Source organism: Xenopus tropicalis, chromosome 10 (genome assembly GCF_000004195.4).
Source record: "Xenopus tropicalis strain Nigerian chromosome 10, UCB_Xtro_10.0, whole genome shotgun sequence".
Classification (NCBI taxonomy): Eukaryota; Metazoa; Chordata; class Amphibia; order Anura; family Pipidae; genus Xenopus; species Xenopus tropicalis.
The window spans coordinates 11,333,523-11,339,286 of NC_030686.2; the positions used below are offsets into that span (position 1 = coordinate 11,333,523).

Here is a 5,764-nt window from a genome sequence, read left to right on the forward strand (position 1 = left end):
TGCCGAGACGGTCCAAGGGACTCATATCAGCAGCTTCTATCGGCCCGTGTATGGGGGCCTTAAGGCTTAGCACCCACGGAGCGACTAACTAGCCTGCGATAAATCGGTGCTGTCGCGGGCTCTGAAAAGAGTTTTCACCGGCAACAATAGAAGTCGCCGGTGGAAAGTCCTTCGTATCGCTTCGGTTTCTCAAGTTACGCAAAGTTTCCTCCAACAGGCAATTTCGTGCAACTTCAGAAATCGAAACGATACGAAGGGCTTTCCACTGGCGACTTCTATTGTTGCAGATGGAAACCCTTTTTGGAGTGGTTACTCGTCTGTGATAGCACCGATTTATTATGGGCGAGTCGCTCCATAAGTGCTTATACACAATAAAAATTTTCTCAACGACCAATATCAGTGCGATTCAACAAATTATCGTAAGGTTAGTGGGCACCAAACGATCGCACATCTAGCAATTTTTCATCCGACGTCGGTCAGAAAATTGATTGGGTAGGTTTGAAAATTTTCATTGTTAGCAATTAAATTTGCCCCTTGTCCAATTGTTTGCAGGACCAGGCATGTAGTTCCTTTGCTTTAACTAGATGATATCGCTTGAATGGTCGTTTTCGTTGATTGGAAAATCGTACTTGTAAACGACCATTTCAGGATAAGCTTGGTCCTTTGACCAAAAAAATATCTTAACATGTATAGCCAGCCTAATATATATATAGAAAGAAAGTCTAGTCACTGTTGCTGCTTCTCAGTATGCCGAGCCTGACCAACAAAGATGTTTGTATATGTGATTTACAGCAAACAAATGGGAAGGGGGGGGGGTATGGAAAACAGTAACTTGGACAGAGAAAAGCAAACCAACCTGTTACATTGTCTCATTCTGCACTCTGAAACTCACCATATGTGCTGGGGGTATAGCTCAGTGGTAGAGCATTCGACTGCAGATCGAGAGGTCCCTGGTTCAAATCCGGGTGCCCCCTGGGCAGATGTCATTTTCCTGGAATTTCAATGCAAAGTTTATTGAATATAACATACTATGGCTACAGCAAATACTGTGAGAAAAGCAGAGTATAATATACAGTGGGACCTATATAGCAAGTTGAGGTTTCTTGCCCACACTGGAGGCACTATAATGCAGGCTTTCCTTTCTTACCCTAAAAAGGGCAAACTAACTTGTCCCAGAATGAAGTTTACATTTAAGTGGTGTTTACTAAAGGGTGAATTTTTAGAATTTGGAGTTTTGTTGCGGAAAACCTGGAGGAAAAAAATGCATTTATAATTCAACAAAACCCCGACAATTCCGAATGCTTTTACAACTATTTTTGGTCTTTATTTGACGCTGTTTTTTGTGCGACAATCTGAAAAAGTTATAGTTATCATACGACAAAAAAGTTGCAGTTATCGTGCGATATTATGAAAATGAGGTTTTCACAACTTTTCCGCAATTTTTTTCATTCATGCTTTTTCAGTTTGGATCTTTTGATAAATGACTGCCATGTATGTATGTATAACTTTATTTATAAAGCGCCACAAGGGTACGCAGCTCTGTACAATCTTACAATATACACAATTACACACAGGGAGGACAAGTGTTATAATAAATACAATAAATAAGTATAAATACACAGGGAGTAAGTGCCATGTGGTATGAGACACAGTAGGAAGGAGGTCCCTGCCCCGTAGAGCTTTCAGTCTGAGTGGTTGGGTAACATACAGGCACAAACTGGAAGGTAAGAGTGCACCAGGTATGGGCATTTGCCCTTAAGCCCAGGACTGGGCAAAATAATGTTTTAGTGCTCCAGAAGGTACAGTCTGAGTTTTATTGCCATTCACGGAGATGATTTACAAATATAAATCTGAAAAAAAGAGTTTTACTAAATGCCCCCCAGTAACCCTGTATTTTCTTGAAGTTATCTAATGTATCTGCCAGAAAATTCCCCCAATTTCCCAGCTCTCACTGGAACAACCCAACAACATAAGATTAATCCCGGCCAGTGGAACCATCAGCAACGCTCACCTAGGAAAGGTTCTTATTTTAAAACTCCACTGATTTAAAGCGGCAGTAAATATTTTATATGGCTCCATGAAGGGGGTGGGTGTTGCTGAGCTGCGGTCTGACTGTCTGTCTGTCTGTCTGCGGGAAATAGTGACAGGCAGATAGGGGCATTTTGACTCCAGCTGTTGTCTTCCTGAGCCCGTGGCAATTAGGCCACCACATGTGACATCAGCCTAGCCCTAAGGGCATATGAACAATGGCTTTCAGGCCACAATGAATAGTCTCCTAGTTCAGCTTTCCATTACTTTTAGCATGTTATAGAACAATCTGTTCTTAGTAACTCTTCAACTGGTTCTCTTTTTTTTATATAAATTTTTAATTATTTCCCGTCTTTTGCCTTTCTCCAGCTTTTGAATGGGGGTCACTGACCCCGGCAGCCAAAAAAAAAGTTTGCTCTGTGAAGCTACAATATTATTGTTACTTTATATTAATTATCTTTATACTCAAGCACTCTCTTGTTCATCTTCCACTCTCATTCACACTGCCGCCTGGTTGCTAGTGTAAATGAAAGCCTAGCAACCAGATAGTTGATGAAATTCCAAATTGGTGATCTTCTGAATTATTCAAAAACTACAAAAAATAGAAAATGAAGGCCAATTGCATGGGGGGGGGGCGGAGTGTCTACTCTGCACTGTGCCTGCCTACACCTTGTTCCAGACATTCTGCAACTCACAGGGAAGCCAGCTCAGGGAGATCTGTTGCTCTACAACAGCGGTCCCCAAACTACGGCCCGCGGCCCGGATCTGGCCCCCCATTGGAATTCACCCGGCCCCCGCTGCGTCCTCCCACCTGGCAGTGGAGACAGAGGACTCAGTGGGGAGCGGCACAGGGGAGCTGAGATGAAGGATGGACTGGGGGGAACTGGTACAGGTAGGACTCAGCGCCGGGGGGGAGGAGTTGTGAACAGTCTGTTTTGATGGTGGGATATGAAAGAGCAGGGTCAGACTGGGCTGCCGGGACACCGGGAAAAATCCCGGTGGGCCCCGGCCTTAGTCAGACCCTTGCCAGCGCTCCCCCAACTGACTGTTCCTCCCCTGGCGCTCGGGGAGGACGTCGGGTGGGGGCCCTGTGGGGGGGTTAGGGGGGCCCCTGGGGGGGTAGGGGACATGGCTGGCTGGGGCACCTGCAGGGCCCCTGGGGCGGGAGCCCCGGTGGGCCCTGCACCCCCCAGTCCGACCCTGTGAAAGAAGATGTGGGCTAATTCACCAGCACCTCCCCCGCCCCGGCAGCGGCGGCGCGGTGTGAGGGGGAACTGGTGATGGCGGTCCGGCCCCCTAACAGTCTGAGGGGACCTTGATCCAGCCCCTTGGGTCAGAAGTTTGGAGACCCCTGCTCTACAAGTTGACATGCGTGGAGTTGGGGTTGTTGTCACCCTCTCATGCTCATCACTTTGCCGGGGGGGGCATCAAGGGTGGAGTTTTACCTTGGACGCTTGTTTTGTTAGACTGGGGAAGGCAGGGCCCATAAAAAGATTCATGTTAAGGGCCCAACACTCAACCCTTGGACTCCCATGAGCAAACCAACCCAGCGCTACCGACAACAATGATTACCACTTCCTACAGCTCTAGTGATTAATGCTGCTGATTATCACCCAACGCATTCCGCCCTATGCACTACAACCTCTGCACTGCACAATTTGTTCTGGGCTCACTGGGTTTTCTGCCCGTGCCAACCCCGCCCAGCACTGATATAGAGACAGTGAGAGAGTCTTTAGTCACGGGTGCTGCATGGCCTCTCAGTATGCCGAGCCTGACCAACAAAGATGTTTGTATATGTGATTTACAGCAAACAAATGGGAAGGGGGGGGGGTATGGAAAACAGTAACTTGGACAGAGAAAAGCAAACAAACCTGTTACATGGTCTCATTCTGCACTCTGAAACTCACCATATGTGCCGGGGGTATAGCTCAGTGGTAGAGCATTCGACTGCAGATCGAGAGGTCCCTGGTTCAAATCCGGGTGCCCCCTGGGCAGATGTCATTTTCCTGGAATTTCAATGCAAAGTTTATTGAATATAACATACTATGGCTACAGCAAATACTGTGAGAAAAGCAGAGTATAATATACAGTAGGACTAATAAAGCAAGTTAAGGTTTCTTGCCAACAACATAGGCAAAACAACCGGTCCTTTCTCACTTTTTAAAGGGGTTGTTCAGACATTGAAATTCTGAGACCAATTTGCAATTGGTTTAATCTGCTCTCCTAGTTGATCTTGTTTACCTTGGCAGCCAGGCAGTGGTCTGAATGAGATAATGGAATATTAATACGAGACTGAATAAAATGATAAGGATTAAAAAGTAACAATAATGATAAAATTGTCAGCTCGCAGAGCAATACCTTTTTGGCTGCCAGAATTAAATAATGACCAATTGCAAAGTTGCTAGGACTAGGACATACTATAACATACTAAAAGTTAAATCATAGGTGGAAAAACTCTCTTAAAGAGCCATCCAACCCTTTCTTAAAGATCCATAATACCAGAGAATTCCCTCAACTTCCCAGCTCTCACTATAACAACCCAGAGATCCCCTCTGAGAGAGTTTATTACATGGCCCCTATATATATTTATGCATAGGGATCATTATTTGTTACTTCTAATGCAAGTCGAGTTCAGTCATTAAGAGGTTAAAGCACCACGGCTCCCAGCATCCCTCCGCTGATTCATATTTATACTTTCACTTATTGTGTAGCTGAATATCATTTACATAGATGGGAATCAGCCGAAGGGAAACATCACAAGCGAAGGCAGCCGATTTGTATTTGCAAAACAGTAAGTGCCTCAGGGGGGATCCCCAGTCCAACCATGTAGATAAAGGAGGGGGCATATTCTGGGCTCTGATGTGGGTAAATGAGAGAAATATAAAGCAGCAGCACTTCAGGTGCTAAATTTCAGAATTAAACGGTAATATATACTTCTCATAAACTCTCTCACTCTATCTATATATATTTATATACTGTATGTGTGTGTGTATTTTATTGCTGCTACGGCTGCAGCACTCCTAGTGGTCACAGACTGTATCTTTCCATGTTTCACCTATTATCTCCCTATGCCACCCCAAGGCAAAAATATGGAATTTCCACTTAAAACTGTAAATGAAAATGCAGTGGTGGAATGTTCTACGCACACTGAATATTAAGTGAAGAAAAATACAAGTACAAAGCTGCAGGGCTGTTGTGCCCTTCCCATAAACACCAGCTTTAGTTACATGCACCTCGCAACCCAACACCCCATTGAAGTGCTCTGAGCATACGCCATGCTCCAGGCAATGGGTCGGCGGCCTGCACGGAAGGGTCCAGAGTCCATAGGACTGATATACAGAATGGGACCTTTTGTTGGCTAATCGGTTCCCCTTGTGAATGATGCACGCTATGTATAATTTAGGTGTATTTTTGTAACTCCATCCGAAAAGGGGAGAATTCTTTTCATACTTCTCTTTTCCTGGCCACTCTATACATGAGCATTACAACTAGGAGGCTTCTCCCATCCCCGCCCATAAACCAAACCATCCATCCTAGAATCTTTAAAGGCACCCCCAGGTCTCCGGAGCTAGCTTGCCTTGGACTTGATATGCCTTCAGTGTCGGACAGGGACCCCAGGGGCCCACCAAAAAACCTTAGATTATAGGTTAACTCTCCAAACTATTTTTCCTCCTTTCCTCACCCAACCTCTTTATTCTCCTAGTCTCTTTTATTTACATGCTAACATCTATTCTTT

The 5,764-nt window shown here is 45.1% G+C and overlaps 2 non-coding genes across 2 annotated transcripts; both read left to right on the forward strand.

The window, feature by feature from the left end:
• Nucleotides 1–902: 902 nt before the first annotated feature.
• On the forward strand, nucleotides 903–974 carry trnac-gca. The gene has a single exon. It is a non-coding gene; the product is annotated as a tRNA-Cys (tRNA).
• Nucleotides 975–3,945: 2,971 nt separating this feature from the next.
• trnac-gca lies at nucleotides 3,946–4,017 on the forward strand. The gene has a single exon. It is a non-coding gene; the product is annotated as a tRNA-Cys (tRNA).
• The last annotated feature ends 1,747 nt before the right edge of the window (nucleotides 4,018–5,764 follow it).